Source organism: Canis lupus, chromosome 20 (assembly GCF_048164855.1).
Source record: "Canis lupus baileyi chromosome 20, mCanLup2.hap1, whole genome shotgun sequence".
NCBI classification, from domain to species: domain Eukaryota; kingdom Metazoa; phylum Chordata; class Mammalia; order Carnivora; family Canidae; genus Canis; species Canis lupus.
Window position 1 is genome coordinate 50,469,820 of NC_132857.1, and position 22,032 is coordinate 50,491,851.

Below are 22,032 nucleotides of genomic sequence, written 5' to 3' on the forward strand. Positions count from 1 at the left end.
TCATTTCCTTGGTTTGGGACAATGCTGTGAGTGGTCCTCCGTTGCAAAGCTGGGCATTCTTTAAACTACGGAATGGTGGAGCAAGCAGAGGCATCATAGGCAGAGAGGGTAAACCCATATCCAGAGCTGATGTCAGTTCCAGTGATAATGAATCACTGTTCCCTGAAGGATGGAAAGGGTCTGTTAGTCAATTTGCCTTTAGGTGCCTGGCTGGTCTCCTTAAAGGGCCTCAGTGCCTACCTCTGTTGCTGGAGGACCGAGCAATCAGTGGCAGTAGGAGTTACATCAGTATTGGTAAAAGAGAGGCATTTTGTTGGATGTGTGCATAGTCTCTATCCCTGCCACCATGGATGCTCCACTCACGAGCCTCTTTTGCAAGTTCTGAGTGGCTAAAGACAGAGGTTAGAGGACTTTGATTAAATCGTCCAGTACACTGGCTTACTCTTTGGCAGACATTAAGACATTGAGATGAAACACAAAAATCTGCATGCTCTGTGCTGACTCCCATTTGCTACCACTTCGTGGTCTCCAGTCTTCCAGATTGTCTCCTCCTAGGCCTCTGACCAGCTAGCAAAACCATTCTCCACTTTCTAGAAATGAATCTATATCCTTACCTCATGCTACCGTACTCTCTACAACTCCAGTCTCTTGCTTCTCTATGTCCTCCTGAGGATTTCTCTTCACCACTGTCCTACAGGGTGACCCCAGGGTGGGTCTTCAGTGTACCTACAGTTCATTTTCTGGTGCTCACCAGCATATTTGAGCCATCCATGAAGTGTTTTTAATCTTTCATCAGCTGGCTTTGAAGAATCCCCATGAGGCCACAGATGCAATCTCAGGGAAAGGCCCTGGTAAGACAGTAATAGAAAAAATAGAAATTTCAACCATATATTCATGGAACTTACTTAGGCACCCTGGAGCTGCTTGGACCAAATTCTGAATACAGCATTTCCATCCATGGGTTGCTGCCCAAAATTACATCTCTGTGGATTTGGCATTACCCAGCTCATCATGGGAAACTGAGGTTACATAGTCACTTGATGTACTATGATAAGGTACTCAGTCTCTATTCTGACCCGATAATAGGCCAGGAGCAACTTGTCAATGGTGATGAGTTTTGGGACCTTTGCTGTGAAGCTTGTATTTTACCCTGCCACAAATTCCATAACAACATTATACTCTACTTCCTCATTGACTTTTCTCTCATAAGGACCTGAGTCAAGAAGCTTGCACCATAGCTTGGACTTGCTGCAGGCACTGTTAGGTTACGGATTACCACCCTAGTATATGAAAGGCATCCAGAAATAGGCCTATTTCCCGGTATAGTGTAATAGGTGGTGTAATCTGGTAATGCAGAGCCAGGACTTGTGGTTGCATTATAATAAGAGAATATCTGCGTGCAACCAAGATTCTTGATTATAAGCAAATAAATACTTGTGTTAAGCCATTAAGTTTTGGCCTAGTTTGTTACAGAGCAATAGCTGATTGATATAAATAATATGTCTACAAATAAAATTCGGTAGCTTGATATTCATGAAAAATGATGACAGATTTAAAAGCAAATTACAACCTGTACAAAAGGCCTTTTAAAGGTTATGGAGCCATCGTTCATGATTGTTCATGGTGTCAGTGTCTAATAATTAATTACCAAGCACTGGCTTCTTACAGGGTTGTAGAGCAAATGCAGGTAGTGGCATTTTATCTGGTCATGTGTCTTTTCTATTACACAGTTTGTTTATAGAAATAGATGCCTAACAAAGTTAACTTCCAGGAAAGATGCCAGGTTACACAGAACCATACCAGAGTCTTAGAATCACTTTGGGCTTTCACCCAAAGTTTTTGCAACATTAGGTGGAGGCAACATAATTTGGCTTGAAAAGTTACAAGGGAAAAAATGACAGCAAATGCTCATGGAACAGCATGTTCAGAGTCTTCAAGATAGTATCTTTCTTGGCTTCTTAAAAATCAGGGAGTTTTTATGTCTATACTATTTTTTAAAACAGTCTGGACCAACAGGATCCAGGGTTGTCACAGGGCATTGTTAGGCCAGCAACCACCGAGGTTCTAACCTAAAAACTGAGTTGTAAGACAAGAGCAGATAGAGCTACAGTTGGGAAATCTAAATATAGCCAAAAAGTTTTGGCACTTCAAGACTTTCTGGGAGAAAGAAAAGAAATTTGATTTCTGTGCTGCTGATGGAAAAGCTCTCAAATGACCTAAGAAAATTATACTTGTCATATTTTCATTGCAAATGATATTTTTTTATTTGTTCCTAAAAGTTGAAAATGACCCTCCATGTTAGAAACAATTAGTTAAGAAAAACATAAAGGCTACATTACTTTGGATTTTGGAATTAAATATTCTAGCAATTTCTTTAATCTTGAAAAATGTCCATATGGAAAGTGCTGTTATTATTCCTGAAAATTTTCAGAAGAGATTTATTTATGTAAGGTAAATACATGATTCCGATAATTGCCTTCATCAATATAATTTTTAGTTTCTTTATTTCTTCCCAAACTGTGTTTATTTCAAATATGTTTATTTCAAAAATGTTTAATATATTTAAAGCATTGATTTCTTTCTGGAGTTTAATATAATTAAATCCAAAGACAAGCATAGTATATTCATATTAAAGCTGCGTGATACTATGACTATTCTGTCCTGGATTAAAATTTATTTGAATTATTTAATTAGATTAAATTTTAAAATTTCAAACAAGTTTATTATTTCTAAATCTGTGTTAGGTTAAATTCAGGAACAGAAACTGATGAAAAACAGGAGATAAAATTATTCAGTTACATCAAAGCCTAGGTTTTAAATGATACTTTTATCAGAGTTATTTTAGAAGTTGTGTGTTCAGTTATTACTTTTTCACAGTATTGAGTAGAACTCCAGAATCTTGGAAAAAGTCAGTTTTCAAAAATGTCTAATTTATGTTTAAGACATTGAATAACACTCCACTATTTCCCATTTATTCCTATTATGTCCCTTGTTTCACAGTTTATTTTATTTTATTTTATTTTATTCACAGTTTATTTTAAATCAATTTTCCCACCCCATATAAAATGCCTTTTGATAACACATGTTACTTTATCTTCTAAAGCCAAGCAAAATTATTTTTTCCAGTGTAATACAAGTCAAATCATGAAAATGTCTTTGATTGGAGAAAGTAGCTGAGATATTTTCAAATGCAAGATCTAAGAAAGGAACTAATACTTGGATTATGTACTTACTCGCTATTAGTGAATCCTACTAACTTTTCTGGAACACAAAACAGGGCATACTAAACGTGGTCAGTAGTTGCCATTGTAAGGAATTAGATTGCTTTTACAAAAGACATGATTTGGAAATGTTACACATCTGTGATTGCTAATTCGTGTTTATCACTTATTTTGTTCACTTAGCGTATGAATTTGTTAAATTTACTTATTAAAGGAGAAATATTTCTGAGAGTGTAATAATCTTCTACTTTGGTGACCCCAATCTGAATCAGGAGCAGAGAGACATTAGAGAGACCATTTGCATTATTTTACATAGGGTTTCCACTGTATGGACAAAATCTTTATACTTATTTTTTTTCATAAACTTTGCTCAGTATTCACTCATATTTCCAAACAAATAAACGAGATATAATAATTTAATGAGGAAATTTTTTAACAAAACAATACAAAGGGACAAAAATATCAGAGTTTTGATTTACCATTGATTAAACTGATGTTTCCTTTATTTCCCAAGATAGGGTAAGTTACTCTTTAGGAACAAACTTCTGTTGTTCAGGTCTACACTGTCTTCACTCCAAGTCCCATGTTGATGGAATAGCCTCCTTCTGAAATAAATATGACAGGCTGCATGCTGGCCTTTAAGTCTCCTACCTCGTATGTGTCAGGTCTGTCTTCTTAGTGGGACTAAGAGAGTCCGAGAGTCAACCAAGCACAGGTGTAGATCCCTCCCACGTGCAGGGCGGCCGCAGGGAGAGGCGTGGTTTGCACACTTACCTAGGAATAGACTCTACCACAATCCCGGCACAACCAAACACTCAAATCATCTGATACAACCTGCTCAATCTAAATAGACAGTTGCTGTTGTTATTTAAATGGAGTAGAATCTCATCAAGCCATTCCAGAGATAAAAGCACATTTAGCATAATTTATTGTGTACTTGTAATTGCTGGTAACATAATGACTCATTGAAAAACTCTTTTTCAGCTTCTTTAATAAACACTGTTGAGTGTGAAACTAGAGTTCAAGATATTCAATAACATGTCAAACTGCATACCAATTCATATCTGCTTTAAAATGAGTTCAGAAGTGTTGAGAACTTAGAAAATTGCCATCAATTATTATTTAAGCCTAAATCAGATGCATGAGTTATGGGAACTAAAGGTCAAAGTTCAGGGTGAAATACCCTTTGAGGATAACAAAAATGAAGTAAGAGCTGGAGAATGTTTGCATTTAGTGACTGCTAATAGGTGTATTCTTGTTTACAATAGTAAATGAATATATGTTTTACATCATCACATAAGTGTGTGTTCTAGTCATAGAAATTTATATACCACCTTTTAGGGTATAAACTGTGTACACATTTTGCCTGATATTGTTGTACTTTCAGGAAATGCTAGCCTGAGAAAATATACTCCAGAGCCCTTTTGTTGAAAAACTAATTATTCTCTGTAATACACATATTTAGCATAGGAAATTATGATTGTTTTTCTCTGCATTTGAATGAGTGATATCCTTTTAGGGTGTATACTAAAGAGATAATATTAGATGGGATGGAAGAAGAAATGAAGGCTGTTAATATAAAGTGTTCAATAGCAAAAAGAACACATTTTCCATGGGAAAAAAGCCATCTATATTTTTAGAATGAGGCATAAACCTCATTTTTAATGCTCTAGATTTGTTGCAACAAGTAGAAACTACTTTAATTTTAGCAAAAGTACCAGCTAATGTCAGTGAAAAATGATTGCAATTCAACTCTATGTATGTAGCCATCATGGCGAAGTAATTTTACAGAATGTAGTGGGTTTTTTTTTTTCTTTGAAAGCATCAGTTTTAAGTCCTATTTTTCTAATGTAGAGCATATTGGTATAAAACAAACAAACAAAAAGGCCCTCAAACAAAAGTCCCAGTAAACCAACTTGCAATTAGCTGCCACTCCTGGGAAATATTCTAGTATATGTTGCTGGCACTTGAAAAATCTACACCTTCAGAGGAAAGGCAGGAAAATTCTGTCAAACAATTAAACTGATTGGAATTCCCAAGAATGTGAAAAAACAAAATGAGTCCTATGTTAGAAAAGAATGGCAAATAGTTGTGTATATGGCTGTGAATTGGAACAGAAGGAGCAAAAGATTTTTTTTGCATCTTGTACAAACCAGTATTATTTTTTTTTTCTTTAAAACAATGTAACGCTAGTCAGGTAAAAACTCTTAGGGTGTGTGTGTGTGTGTGTGTGTGTATACATATAAGTTATATATGTATATATTATATATCTCACAATCTACATTCAAAAATGTGATTAATTAAGTGACCTCTAAATTAGACTGTCACACTTGGTTTTCATATTTTTAGGTAAGTGAGATGGTTGTTAAATTTATGCGAATGTATATTTGACAACCAAGTTGGTTAAGGTAAAATATGGCTAAGTAATCATCAAGTAATGTAGAAGACACCAAGAAGAGCACAGATATTTAGCTTAAGACCGAAGTAGAAAAGATTGGCATTTAAAAGCTAAGTTAGGACCAACTCTGATATTTATTGAAAGAAAACTTTCCAGTGTAGTGAAAAAGGAAGACCCTGCTGCTTGCTGCCTTTCCTAAGTGAATATATTTCAAAGCGTTGTTAAATTTTTTTTTTTGAACATCTCAGGTTCTTTGGGAAATAAAACAAGCTTTCTTATTTAGGAGGCTATGTATTTGGTAAACTTCTCTAAGCAAGAGAGTGTACTATGTTTGACGTGTTTCCAAATATTCCTATGCTAACATTTTCGAGTATGTGTTCATTAATGTTCGCACGCTCTAATTTATATAGAAATGATGGGAGGTGTTGGGTAAGTGTATGTTGTTGATTGGATAATGGCTTTATAGTTGTATACTGATCTCCAAACACTGAGGTTGTGCATATTAGATACCTACAGCCTTTTGTCTGTCAAAAAGAAAAGAATGAATGAATCATGACTACTTTGAAAGGATCAGTACTTAGATATGTAATATCCTGTACAGCTGATAAACACAGTATTATTATTTTAAAAAGACATTATAAACTCATTAAAGTACTGCTCCCAAACTTTTCCATTAATAAATCCCCAAAGAGAGAATAAAAAGCTCTGAAAGTCAGGGACAGCAGAGATAAAGATACAGATTTATTTATTTTTAATTTTTATTTATTTATTTTTAAGATACAGATTTAGGGATCTTCAGGAATCCGATAGCATTTAGCAAGGAGGCTGAGCTTTTGCCATCAAAACTGTCATTGTCATCACATGTAAAAGAGGCGAGTTTCACTCAAGTCATGATCCCTACAGTTTGACTTCCTCATCCAGATCTCAAATTTCACTGTCACCACTATTTCGTTCCAATTTTTGAGTGTTCCTTCACTGCTGATGGGTGAGGTTCTTGAGCTTTGAATTGATATCTGCTTCTTCCTTATTAGTAAGGTAAAGTATGACTTTCCATTCACCCAACAGATTTTGACAATTTTTCAATGAGGATAAATAACAATATAACCTAGAAATAAAAAACTCTGATTTGGTTAAGTATCCTCCTTCCAGTTGAAAAAAAAAAAAAAGCTTTCAAGTCATTTTTATAAATTATGAATTTGGTTAAAAGATTTTTTTAAGTCAAGCAATTTAGAAAATAGTTATCATTTTTTACTACTTCATTGATCACACTGAGAAGATCAAAAGGAAAATATTTCAAACCAAATTATTCTCAGTGAATGACATAGTGGTTGAGAGCATGTTCAGAGAACAGGCTAGCAGTCCTGCAGACCTGCCTGTGCTATTGATAAGTGTACAAAATTCCCATTATATACAGATATCAATAACTTAAAAAATTTCCACAATGAGGTGCAAATTTTTGTTAAAAATTTATAAGCACTCCTCTAAAGAAATATAAATCTTTGTCTGTTACATATTCTTTACCAGCTACAAAACTGATTTTTTCTTGGCTCAAGATGTTACTGTTCAGAAGATTTCAGCCTACTGTAGACATTTCTGTTTTGCTTTGGATATGATTTCCTTTGCATTTATGCTTTAAAGTAAAATCTTTACCTACTCTGAGATCAGTTACTTTTCATCTGTATTGCCTACTTTTTAATTTTTTTAAAGATTTTATTTATTTATTCTTGAGAGACATAGAGAGAGAGAGACAGAGACACAGAAAGAGGGAGAAGCAGGCTCCATGTGAGGAGCCTGATGTGGGACTCGATCACGCCCTGGGCCAAAGGCAGGATCACCCAACAGCTGAGCCACCAAGGCGTCCCTGTATTGCCTACTTTTTAAAAATATTTTAATATTTTTAGACATTTAGCTATTTTTGATCCATTTAATTCATTCATAATTTATTTTGGTGTATAGTGTGGAGTGACCCAAATAGTCAAACATGCAAGAATGTCCTTTTGTGACTAATGCATCATTTTCTATGGTTTTACGATGCTTATCTTTTATTATATATTATCTTCTTTTATGAATAAGTGTATTTCAGATACCAATTCAATTCAATTTCTTTGGCATTGCACCTGATATTACTGTTTTCACTATTGTAGCCATGTAATTTATTATAGTTACCAGAAGATCAAATATCTTCATTAGCTTTACTTTTTCAAAATTATCTTCATATTGCTCTACTGTCTTCAGGTTGTTAGTATAGTATGAAACAATCTGATTTTGTTCTTTGTAAGTAACTTATTTTACCTCCCTGTTAATATCTTTATTCTAGAATTAAAAAAAAATTATTAATGAGAGACACACCGAGAGAGGCAGAAACATAGGCAGAGGGAGAAATAGGTTCCCTGCGGGGAGCCCCATGCGGGAGTCGATTCCAGAACCCCGGGATCACGCTCTGAGCAGAAGGCACATGCTGAACCACTGATAGACCCAGGCATCCCTAGTCTAGAAATTTTTAAAAATCTGATTTATTTTCCCACTATTTTGCTAGTCACATTCAAAACACTTTAATGCAAATTTAAAAGAGTTTGAGCTCAAAAAGTTTATTTTTTATTAATTTAATGTGACTGATGATCGCATCAAGTTGTATCTTTTCATCTTCAGTACATCTACCTTTCTGTGAAATTCCCCCTTCTTACCTATTTTTCAAATGTATCATTTTTATGTCAAAATTTTCCTCTTTGTCTCATTTCTCTGTATTAAAAATTGCAGAATTTTTCTCTCCATTATTGATACCTTTTTTTTTTTTTTTTTTGCATATAAGTTCTGATCTTTCCTGCCTCTAATAAAGATTTTAATTCTGGTATCATGCTTGGAGTCTCACTGGCTTGTTTTCTTAACCACTGGAAGCCATCTGCACATCTCACTCTGTATAAGCAGCCCTTAAAACATTTGTCTTCCACTTCTGGCCATATAAATTCCAACTTTTTTTTTACTGAGAAGGCAACACAGGTACATATGTATGGGTTATAGTTTCATAATATTTTTTTTCCCACAGATATCTCTCTCTCTGTATTCTTTAAGCATTGTTCTCTTCTTCCAGTTTGCAGACTCTCTTTATAGGACTCAGATTTTTATATCTTATCCTTATAGTTTTTTACACCTTCAGTTCTACTTGAAGGCTGACAAACTCACTCTCTCCCACCTCTGCATTGAGGGAAGATCAATGTTGGTTATCCTTTTCTGTGTTCTGCTAATTATAAGGGTATGGATTTATTTGTGAGAATTTCAGAAATAGTTTTGGGTTCTTTTTTTTCCTTAAATGTGGGCACGATTCTATAATTCTCTAGAAGAATAAACCATTTGGTGGGTTCTTTTTAATCCACTGTCATTGTTGATTTTACTCATCAAGTAAAATCTCTCCTCTTCCTTGCCTCCCTCAAAACTGATGGTGGCAGGAACAGGAGATAGGGTGGGAGAAGGGATGTGAATAGTCCTCAGGGCCCCAGGAAACAGCTCCCTTTCAGGAGACACAAATCTGATGACTTTGCAAGTTGTGTTACAGGCCAAACCATATTACGGAAGAAGCGTCAACAGGGATTTTCTTAATATCCACCCTTTTTCTTTCTGTATTATTCTGCTTAAAAGATGCAGCAGGATATTCACTGCTGATCTCTATCCAGATGAACTGGAAAGTATTTAAGAATTATAACCAATCTCTGAGAGATCTCTGATTGATATTCTCAATTTCCAGTGCTCAAAGACTTGATCTCTTCTGCATTTTCACAAGTGTTTCAGTAAAAATATTAATTGAATACATATATAATTAAATATATATTCAATTAATTGGTTCAGTCCAGATTCTTGCTTTTAATAGACTGCTTTTTAAAAAAATTAAACTTAGCCTATAAAATGGAATTTCTTTTTTTGTTTTGGGCATTGTGATTTTAAAGTTTGAGAATGGAAAGATAATGTCAATTTATTTCATGTGTTCAAATATTTTATCTAGGTTTTGAGCTGTGTGTCATGTGTGTTTCAGTGAATTTTTTAACTTAAAGAGTCATTTAAATAAATTATTTAAACTGCTTTGTCTACACGATAACTCTATTTGTAGAGTGGGTGTTATTTTTAAATATTTCCACTTCAAGTATTGCTACACTGATATTTTTGTCTTTAAGTTATCAATTTCCAGAAGTGAAAGTAATTGAGATGCTTTTTTTTCAGTAAAATAAATGATAAAATGAAAATAAGGCAACAAATTCTAAAATCTAATATATATTTCTGGATAATTTGATGGTGGTATTTGGTAGCAATTGTTAGCAACTGCTTTATTTTATAGTATGAACGTTTTGCCATAACTCTGATCCTGAATAGTAAATGTATGAAAGATCTAGTTAGTAATTAGATGAGATATATTACAAATAAAAAAAATCATGATGTATATCCTAAAGCAGCAGATTATATGACATTTTTAAAAAAGATTAAATATTCCAAAATGTAGGTTAATATTTTATTTGTATAATTTTTAGTTTTATAAATTTTCTCATCTTAGTTATTTTTAAAATTACTTTTTAATTCACTAAAAATGCTAGTCATTTCCAAACATTCCATATCCATATTTTATTCTAATAAAATTTTATCGACTTAATAATTCCCTCTCTATTTATTGCTAATTTATTTCCTGGTAGTTCCAAAGAACCTAAGATAAAGTCTAGCTCATTGTAGGAGTTTAAATTTTTCCAATGAATAAGTATATTCTGTACTTTTTTTTTTTCTGGAATTCTAATAGCTCTCAGGTTACCTTTTAATTGAGGAAGAACCTTTAATATAAATCATCTTTCCAGAGAAGTAGTTTTTTCAACATAGTCACATAGTACATTTTATCAGGGTCCCTGTTAAACTCTTAATCTTAGATTTTATGTAAAATGTTCTGTGCATCTTTTGTTATCTACGTCAGTTAGATGAACACTTTACTTCATTGAGTACTCTGTCGTTTAAAAATAATATAAATCCTACATATTCATGCAACTTTGCAGCCTAGATGAAGAGTGGCAAATGGATCTCTCTACTCCTTGTTATCTGTAACTAAGTAAGTTATCTAAGCCCTGCCTGGCTTCAAAGTCCAGAACGTTAGGCATACAAAGCTGTCTTTAATAACTAGTTTATTTTCATAGAGGAAAAAAAAATCCAAAGTACTACGTTAATTTTCATTGTTGCATTAGAACTAGTTTTTCTCTGGTCTTCTCATCTGTACCTCATTAAGTCACATTCTGTGGTATAATGTTGCAAGTTTGGAAATGCAGAAACAGTTCAAGAAATTGATTCTATTTGTTCTTTCTGTTCAATAGACCTTTGATCTGAAATGTTCAATGGTGCCTGGCTGTTCCACACAAGCCACTTTCAAACCATTGTTCGCATTGTAATAGCCTTGTTATCAGGTTGTATGAATTAATTCCATCACATTAGGAGGAGGAAGTTACCCTCGCACGGCACAGTCTAATAACGGTCTCGTGTTACTGGCCAATTGATTGGGTAACAAGACGGCATACCACATTTATAATTCAGTTGTTTTGCAAGGTGGTCTTAATTTCAGAATTTCATAATGGCAATAATAAATTCTGATTTCCCCAGGACACCTTGACTAACTGGCTTTGGGAAAGTAACAATGTACAACTGAAAAAAAAAAATGTCACAATGAGGCAGGCCACCACTCTTGGTAATTGCTGAATCGAGAAGAAAACACTGAAGAAACCCTTTTGCACAACGAAAGAACCACCCACAAACAAAAGCAGAAACCACCCACACACTGGAAGGCTGGATCTCTGGCTTGGGAGGGGACAATGCTTTGAAGAAATGTCAGACTTCTCCAGGCAGCTGCTGTCAAACCGTAGGCAGAGAGGAGCTGCTGACTCGAACTGCTAGAGGAAGGGGAGGAGATCCCAGGGCCCCCCAGGTGCTTGTGCCATCACTGAACTCTGGACGCACTGGGCAAGGGGATGCAACAGCGTGCTATGTTGAAGTCTACGTGGCATGTTGTTGACCTTGGCGATGGCCACATGCAGTCAGACAATTAATTTGGAAACAGCAACTTAGAAACTGTTCAAATCGCCATCTTAACAAAATAATTGTTTGATGAGCAGAACTCATTTCTCTGCTTGAGTAAGTCTGAATATGTGAAAAACAGGCCCATTTATTGACTTCCTTCCTTCCTTCAGAAGATCCAGTGAGCAGATTTTTCCTGAGCTTCTAGCTCTTTAGGTTATCAACTTGAGAGATGACCTGTCAGGCCCCTTCCATGTCTACTCCTTATGATGCAGGTGCTTAATCTCAGCAGACTTCTTATCTACCAGTTTGCTGGGTCCACACTCTCGGTGACAGCGTGTGACTTTTCTAAAACGACCCGTAAAGCCCTCTTGCACCACTGCTTGTTGGTTTGTTTGATTTCCCAGTGCTGAACCGAGTCCCTTCCTGGCATGCCATCACATCGCCTTTCTTCTGGTTCAGCTCTGATGCATCCTTTACTATAAAGTCTCCTAGCCAGAGTGGACGTTGCCCACCTCTAAACGTTTGTACAGCATCCCACCTTATAGGGGGTTGGTGTGGAAATTAAATGAGATAACTTAGGCAAAAGGGCCCCCACACCAAAGGCATTCAATAAGCATTAGCTCTACCCAAGAAGCCCGTTTATTCAGCCCACTGTTACTGATCCCAACATGACCCTCTACTAGATACTATCCTGAGAGCTCAGCCCTCTGTTGGGTACTTGACATGTGTCACCTCTACTCCTCACAGCCAACCCACCATGTCTATATTCTGGTCTGCTTTCTAGTTAAAAAGGAGAAAAGGAATTTAATGGAGTGTGAAACTTGCCTGATTCTATGCAGCTCTTATGGCAAAGCTGAGATGTATACCCACAGGTTGCCTCTTGTGCCCACACCGCTAACACTTGTTTAATCTTGCCTCTGGAATGCCAGCTTTGCTGTCCTTTCGAGTTATTGGTATTATTAATCCTGCTTGTTAGACACTTTTTGCTCACCACTTGGCATTTTTATGCACACCTCCACAGGCCTATGCATCCTCTCTCTAATTACACTTTACACCTTTGGAAAGCAGGGGCCACAGGTACTGTTATTCTTCCTCCCTCCCTCCCTCCCTCCCTCCCTCCCTCCCTCCCTCCCTCCCTCCCTCCCTCCCTTCTTTCCTTCCTTCCTTCCTTCCTTCCTTCCTTCCTTCCTTCCTTCCTTTCTCCTTCCTTCCTTCCTTCCTTCCTTCCTTCCTTCCTTCCTTCCTTCCTTCCTTCCTTCCTTTCTCCTTCCTTCCTTCCTTCCTTCCTTCCTTCCTTCCTTCCTTCCTTTCTCCTTCCTTCCTTCCTTCCAATTTCTTTCCATGCCTGATATGGTGTCATGCCTAGTGATGCTCTAAAATCACGTTTATTCTTTGTTTGGTATAATTTCGTATCTTACTGAAACATTGGCTCAGCATTAGGCACACATTGGGAATGAGCACAAACTGGGTGAGTGGCTAGAAATTCCATCACTGGAGGCTAAGCCAAGCCATCTTATCATTCTTCTACTTGCTCGGATGCTTCCTATTTCTTAGAGGTCTTTATAGTTTGTTTGTTTGTGTTGTTTTTGTTATTTTCGTGGCTTGTGTTTTGATCCTGGGGTTTATTGAAATCCTGCCTGAGATCTTTTGAACTCTCTTTGCTTTTCCTCCTCTAGTGTGCCCAGGGAACCTAAGGATAGAAATGAATTCATTCTTACCATTCACTTTTCAAATAACAAGAAATGAAGTAGTTTATTTTTCATTTGTGGTACACTCCTCAATAAGAAAAAATGAGCAGTTTCATTATGTATCATTTGTTGCATATTTGTTCCGTGTAACTGGCAGACATGGCTTGTTTGCTTTTTGAAAAATGAGTATGAGGTGGATAGATTCAGGAATTCACATCAGGACTCAGAATGTACCTTGCACGTCTGAGAATTATCTGTGCCCCTGCTGCATGCGTGGACGGTCTCCTTGAGTATTTGGGCAGGTAGGCTTTTTGAATCTTAAGCTATTAGCCATCTTTGGGCAGCTGTCTCAGAGAATTTTCAATCAGCGAGACAATAAGGCAAATTCATGGAAAATACTGTCCTGCTTTGTTCATTAAACTTATCTACTTATAGGCAGACTTTGAAATTGGCCCTCCAGACCTACACGGTACAGGGTGGACATAGCACTCATTTCCATCAGCTAGATAATCTTTGGATTATTCTCCAGGTCCGGGGTAAGTTGGGCCATGATTTCCTCAAACTCTCTGCCTCCCCACATCCAGGTCTTTCCATTCCATTCTGACCAGCCTCTGTAGGGCCTTTTCCTGCCCAGTGTGTTCCATGTGGTTTATTTGGGGAAAAGTAACAGAACGCCTTTCTACTCTGTGGGGAAACTTATCTGGACACTCGGTGCATTTCTGGCATCTCTCAAACTGTGCCTGCACCATTTCAATATTTTCACCCTGGGGACAAGAGCAGGTCTGGGGCTTCATCAGCAGTGATGACATAGCAAAAACTCCTAGAAAACCACGTGTTCCAGGTTGTATTAGTCCCAACACAGTTTTATAGAGAAGCCTACACCCTATGTTGAATGGTGTAGAAATTTTGACTCCGGTAGAAAGTAAGTACCAAAATACAACAGTTCCAGGGGGTAGTTAATTCAATAACTCAATAAGGGCACAGTCATTGAGAGCACTCACTCCTTCGTCCTGCCCTGACATCCACTTTTTGTACTTGTCTGACTCATGGTCATGAAGCTCTGGCAAAGGTAGGCAGATGAGGGGACTTCTTGTACCTCTTGAAGATCAAAGAATTCTCTCCTAAATGTTCTGCAGCGGCCTCTGTGTGTGTGTCCCCAATTATACACCTTCCCCTGCGCTGTGACAGGAAAGAGAAATGGATCCATTATGATTGACCGGGAGGAGGCCTGGTAGCCCCATTATGGGGTTCCACTAGCAGAAAAAGGAAGAGAATGACTTTTGAGTAGGTAACAGCATACCTATTAAAATTGTCCCCTTTTTAACCTCTGTCCTTGGCCTTATCTGTTCTTCAGTATGTTTCATACCTGAATGGTCCCAACTCAGATTTCCTTCCACTCACCCATGTGAAGTTCCATAGTCGCCCAGATATTTCTATCCTGATACTCACAACACAACACACATTCCACTGTTTAAAAGTATAAAATTGACTACTACAGCAATTCAAAAAATACCAGAAATCTTCTTCTTTATAGCTTAATAAAAATAACCTCTAGCCTCTTGGCCCAGGAGCCACCGCTAAATTCACAATCACATTTTCAGATATTTTGTTCTTTGTACCTAGCACTGCTAAAGACTTTTTGGCCAGACTACATGTAAGATGGATTAAAAGAAGGCAGATTTAATATACGTTGTAGGTGCTCTTTTTTTACTCAAAGAGCGGAGAATTTAGAGCCCACTTATTTAAGTGCAAATGCTGCCTCCTACCTAAGTCACTTAATCAGGACACTTTAATTTCTACAACTGCTAAATTCAGATAATAATACCTGCCCCCTATCTACCTCTCTGGGAAGCTGGGAGGATTAATTAGATAAAGTATTTAAAGCTCCTCAGAGAGAAGTGGCATATGTAAAAGATGTTATTATTTCTAGGGAAGAATGAAGCAGTGTCTCTTTTATGGACAGTCCATACTTTTAGAATTTTTTCCTCTTATTCATTCAGTTGAAGTGCCAATTTGGTGGATTTTAATTCATCATGTGAGACCCTTCTCGTTCTCAAGTAGTTTCACTTAAAGAAAAGATTTTCAAGTATTGCCTTCAATGACGGGAACAGCCTGTGATTTTTGAGTTTCTCTGAATATTTCAGAGCATTGCCTTGCAAATTGGTATATATGCTGGAATCTGGCTACATGTGCAAAAACAAGCTATGACTGCATTCAGGGCTGTGACCTGGGCCGGTTTTTGAGGTCATGCTCAATCCTGATTTCTCCCATGAAGCACTTGCTAACAACAGCAGTTCTCACTGATTTTCCTTCCGTAGGAGCTTATCTGGCCATAAGTGCCTTCACTCCTCAGTTTAGAACTGGTTCTCAAACCCAGGGCATCTGAGTTCCAACTGAGTCTGGTTTTGAATACACCAAATTGTTCAGAGGTTACTCAGCTTTGTGCAGGAGGAGAGAAATCTCTCCCACCCATTTACAATAGAAATGGGCCAAGTCAGATCAGAAAGAAGACAAATTGAGAGCATAATCTTTATTCATTCTCATATAAACCTTGTGAAATAGTTTACATTTAAATATCTTTTTTAGGCAATAAGTTTTCCTATTTAGGTCACAGAACCCTATCTCTCATTTTCCTCTAGAATTCTCACTTTTAGTTATACACTTAGAATTTCTCCACTTTTTTTTTTTATTTTTATTTTTTACCTCTACTCCTTTTTACGGAGAGGTTTAGTTAGCTATGCTTGACCTTTTCGTTGTTTTATTGGACATTGAACACCTTTGTTAACTCTAACAGAATTCAGTTAGCAAGTCCTGGTGTGTTTTAATGAATGCAAGTGTGGCTTGGTGCTGACAAATCTGCATCCTGTCTGGGGCATGGAGGCTCATTAGAGATGGAGTTGACCTATTTTCCCACAGAAGGTTGGGAAGCAAACAAGTCACGGAGTCTACTACAGAGCTTGGGAAGTGGCTGCTGCTGGGGACTTCAATGTTGACTTCCCCCAAACACCTCAGATCAGCTTTTGACAGCCTTGAATATTCACTCTGCCTAGAAATAAATGCAATCTATCACCTTTCACAAATCGATTTCCTTCCAAGCAAAGGGGTACCTACAGAATTTTATCTGAATCTGTTTTTCATATTTATAGGCTGTCTGAAAAAACTTAACATTTCGTATTTTCCTTACACTTCTAGTTCTAAAGGAAAAAGAGGGAAATGGGCATCAGGTTTTACTCAACAACTAGTAACAAACTTGCTCAAGTGGCCAGCCTTCATGGAGTGAGCAGCTCAGTAGGAGACGTGAGACGGGATGTGGGAGCATGCTGCCAGTAGCGAGGGAGCCCAGGCTCTTTCACTTTGCCAGAAGCATACAGTGGAGAAGAAAATCAAGGGTCAGGTCAAGTCCAGAACATCTTATCATGTGGAGACACAATAGAGGGAATAAGAGACAAAGAAACAAGAGAGGGTAAAAGGAGTGTTTTTAAGAACTGGTGACACCGCCCATTAACCCAAGTCATCTTATTAGACCCTCACCCTTCCGACCAGAGACTCCTCCACCCTTGGTAAGGCTAGAAATGAAAATGTGTGTGAAAATGGAGCTGGCTCGGGAGAAGGCAGAAATGTTTCCTTCCCTGTAGTGCTAAAATGATGGGCCCTGGTGATGCTAGCTTCATTTACCCCCAAAGCACTGTGGGTCTGTAATGTCTCCTTTGGAAGCATTCACAACCAAGAGGGATACCAAAGCTAACCTAAAATTAAGGATTTGATAAAGGATTTTTAAAGATAAAGGAGTTTGATAAAGGAGTTTTAAGGATTTGATAAAGGATTTACTGAGTGGTTTTCTGGAATTCTAACAGCTCTCAGGTTTACCTTTTTATTGAGGAAGAACCCTTAATATAAATCATCTTTCCAGAAAAGTAGTTTTTTCAACATAATCGCTGTACATTTTATCATGGTCACTGTTTAACTTTTAATCTTAGATTTTATGTAACATGTTCTGTGCATCTTTTGTTATCTACGTCAGTTAGATGAACACTTAACTTCAAATCGAGTATATCCTTCAGATCTACCTCCTACTTCATCAACACATGAATATTAGACAATTTATGAGAAAGTACCCACACTTTAGTTTTTGATATAAGGAGGTGGCAAGTGTGAAAAGAGCGTTCTCGTTTTTGCTGTTGCTATTGCTGGAAGAAAGAGCATTAATAGATATATTTGCAATAAAAAGGTAGTAGAGTCAATTTATATTGTACTTGCTATTCACTGGACTCTAAGGCCTTTACTTATGCCTGCTGATTTAAGCCTTGGAACATCTCTGACAATGATTATGCCCACATTATAGATCAGAAAAGGAAGACTCAGAGAGTTCAGGTCATTTGCCCAGGGTCCTATGATTAATAAGTGGGGAAGGCCAGGCTTAGAACTAGGGCGCTCCACCTGTAAAGTTCTTCATTCTGACCACTCAGCTACACATATAATGAAGAAAACTTTAAATGTAGAAAGTATTAAGTTCTAATTTCAGATATTCAAAGTACATAAAATACATACACAGGAAGAAGAATAATCACAAAATATCATTAAGCTATGCTAATACAGGAAGCTCTAGAGCGGAGGTAAAGTCTCTCCTATGCAAAGTCCTAGCAGGAAGTCAAGGTCAAGAATATTAGACTATAACATAGTAGTAGGACAATATTTCATCTACAGTAGGACAGTATTTCATCTGTTTCTTTGCATCTGCTTTGTCATCAGATTTCTTTGCAATTAACAGTATTTGCTTCAAAATAGAGACCAATCTTGTGAGGCTTTGAGACCGTGTATGTAGAAGCAACAGCTGAATTGAACCTGAAAGTAGACAGTGCACTCTGAACCAAGGCTTTTCCAAAGGATCTCTGAACCCATAGGAAATAGGCCTGAGAAAAAGAAAAAAAAGAAAAAAAAAAAAAAGAAAAAGAAAAGAAATAGGCCTGAGAACCCAGTTTTCGGAACACTCTAATGAAGCTGCAGATTCACGGTGACCAACTATTCGGGTTGGTGCTTCATTAGATGATGACATGGCCAGCAGGCACCCCTGGACAAATGTACTTTATTAGATGCACTTCTGCTTCGAGCGCCACGATTTTCACTAGGCGTTAGTGATGGCCTCCAAATTTTCTACTTTCTGTTTTTTAAGATCCCCGTATTAAGATAAAGAAAAGAGAAAATCTTCTTACTTTATTCCTTTTTTTTTTTGATGCTTTTTGATAGATGAACTATGTGCAAGTGTTACCTAGCCAAAAATATTTTTAAAGTCGTCTATGGATCCAGTATTCATAAGCGTATGTAACTCCTTCACTCTCAGGCTAAATGGAATTATGATAGATGCAATCCTGTGAGGTTCCCATCTACCACGTGAAAGACGTCTTTCTTTCACTAGTTCTTAGGTTTTGCAACATCTCTTAGAGTTCTCTCTTAAGAAGTGTGTCCCTAGTCCTCTCGTACTCGTGAATAAATTTTTGAATTCACAAATCATGGTGTTGAGGCTATGCGTACGTTTTGGTTTCCCAAAGGAAAGTTGATAGAATTTCAATCTGTCCTCCCATAGAATAACCTCTCTTTGTTTAATAAGAATTATATTAATCATGATAAAATAACAATAGGCCTACCTTTTACAAGGCATGCATCTGCCTGTCACTATTCTGCATTGTTATTAGGTAAACTTAACTCCCTTACTTTAAACATGAGAAAATTAGGATTCAGAGAGGTTAGAAAACCTACCAGATGTCACAGACCTGATAGAGCCGAACCAAAATTTGGACCCAGATCTGTCTTTAAAGCCTGCGCTCTTTTTACCCTGGCAAGCTAGTTACAAATTTGGCCTTTTCTGGTTCCACTGCCTCCTTGGCAGGACATGTGCCTCAGTGCTGCCCCTTGCTGACCCCCCCGGTACTACACTGTAGCCAAACCTTCAATACAACCCAGCGAAAACAATCAGTTCTTGTTGGGAGCAGATCATTTTGGAGTATTGATTCTAAATTTGTCATTGTTTTCCATGAAAGCTAAGCATAGAGTATAAATTGCCACTCACCACATAAAGTTGATGACTTTCTATGCCCAAATGATTTGACAATTTGTGATTTCACCCCCAGGAGATTTTTTGCTAACATTTTTCAAGGCAAAATATTCAATCCCTGTCCAAAATGATCAAATTTTGCCCTGAAGCAAACTTGTAAATTTTTTGCAAGGACCTGTGAAACTTCACAAGGCAAGAGATCAATAATTTCACACTGTTCTATTCTCACCGCTTTCCTCAATGTACACTCGTCTGAAACTGCCAAAATGAGAAAATAAAAAATTTAAGGGACAAGTCGGGAACTCCCTCACCATCATTATAAAGTGTTATATTTAAAATAAAGGTGATCAGTCTGCAGTCAAAAATTTAAAGAAAGAACATTCAGTCTAGATGTTAAAAAAAAAAAATAAGTTTACCAAAAAAAAAAAAAAAGGCAAAATGTACGTTTTTATTCTAGTAATATCTTGTTGTATATATTCACATTCTCAAAAATGTTCTTGGCTTTCTGCCTATCGTGTCCGACACTTATTTGTCTTTGTTGCAAATGAGGATTTAGGCAAAGCACCTGATTGGGCTTTGCGCTGTTGTTATGCCAAAGCATCCATTTTTCACCTACCTGTAATAATATTAAACTTTTAATTACTCACCTTTCATTTTACACATACCTCTCTTTTTCCCACAATAAAAAAAACACCAATAAACTTGAGCCAATAAGAAGGTAGATTTTATCACTCGTTCTTTTCAAACTTTCCGTCTCCCAGACTCTTGTTTTCTCTGCCTGCATCATAATTGTGAATATTTTCCCATGTTCAGCTATTGCTCTTTCATTCTTCTGGTTATCTAATTTCTCCTTCGGAGAGCTCATCCATTTTCATGGCTTCAGCTCTGCTGTTACTTGAATGATTCCAGACTCTCTATCACCAATCCTTTCCTCTCGTGGAATCACTAGTCATTTATTTCCAAGTGTTCACGGAACATTTCTACTTTGATGATTCATCCCTTCTTCCAAATAAACATGCAGAATCTTCCATTTCACCCCACACCACCTCCTTCTCCTGATTCCCTTTTTACTTTCAAGAATAGAGACATGTTTCCGATCACTCATACCTGGAACCTCGGACCAGGGCGCAAGGATGGCAACAACTCAGATAGGCTTTCTTTCAAGCCAGGAGTTGATTTGCAGGATCTGAGTAGGCCAGGCTCAGCTCCTCGTACTGGGAGCCTTTGCCCCTGGTTACTCATGCCACCTAATGGTCACCATATAGAAAAGCAGGCCCAGTTTCTCCGGGTCCTGTTTTTTCAAAGGAAAACCTAAGTTTTGATTTTGTAGTGAAATCTTTCAAATATGTTTAGATGCTGATAGCTGCTAAACAAAATTTAACCCCCTGGAAGCCTTAGGAAGTTTGTTCATACATGAGCATGTCTATCCCAAGGGCTGTCAATTTATGACCCTTACACAGGCACTGAGCTGAAAGGCAATTGGAAAAGGTATGAATGAATGAAAGGCAACTGCGAGTGGATCTTGGGCCACGTGGTGCAGTGTTGTAGCAAAATGGGCTCAACTAATTTAATCAGCGAGGTAATGGACATTGGACCAAAACCCATAAACCTGAAATTTAAAAAAATCACACTTTCTAAACCATTGAGTACATGATACAAATAGCCAGAAACCACAGAAGGTGATCCTGGTTCTTCAAAAATAAGATGCAGATTAATACTTTTTTTCCTTCAAGTTTCTCCAAGCTTGACAAATTTCCACCCAAAGACCGGTAGATTTCAGTGACTATGCAGTCCACATGTCTCTAAGTCTTACTTTGTTCTTTTAATTTTTTAGGAAAAATGTACATTTAGGCTTAACAGGGTCATGGTAATAAACTTTTGGAAATAAATTTTATTACAAACTTCTCATGTTAGACTTTTGGAGATCGATTCCGAAATATATACTATACAGATGACACAAAGCAATCTGTGTTGAGATCTCTTCAGACATCAAAAAGCCATGTGCAGATGAAATGAAACATGTATAAATTTATACAGTGGCTACTTACAAAAAAATTAAAAATTTGATTCAATACTTCAGCACTTGGGGTTTTTGCATGTAAACCCAATATTGAGAAAATTAAGTAACTGTGGGCACTTAATTAATTCAATATTTGTTTTAATATACCATAAAGAGTATTTTTTTAAACATAAAGGGAGTGAGAAGTGTAAGCATACAAAAACCTGGTTAAGATTATATAGTTAAGCACTCAGACTACCAGTGCAAAATCCATGTTAAATATAAATTAGCCGAGGGGATGAATAAATAATACCAATTACATTTTGTGTGTATCCCTCAGAAACAGTATTTTATCTTGAAATAGATTTTTTACCTAGAGCAGGTGAGAAATTGCTGTGATCAGAAACATCTGAAGAATGAAAAAATGGGAAATACATTGTGTGCAATACTAAGGTATAGGGGCTTTTGGATGTTTTCAGAGTTGTCATTGATCTCTGTGCATTAACCTTTTAAATTAGAAAACAGGGATCCCTGGGTGGCGCAGCGGTTTAGCGCCTGCCTTTGGCCCAGGGCGTGATCCTGGAGATCCGGGATCGAATCCCACGTCAGGCTCCCGGTGCATGGAGCCTGCTTCTCTCTCTGCCTGT

At 37.1% G+C, this 22,032-nt stretch overlaps 1 protein-coding gene across 3 annotated transcripts in view; it reads left to right on the forward strand.

Annotated features, from left to right (window-relative positions):
• The window catches only part of ARHGAP15 (Rho GTPase activating protein 15), a 608,584-nt gene that overhangs the window by 139,294 nt on the left and 447,258 nt on the right, over positions 1-22,032 (forward strand). The window lies entirely within an intron of this gene.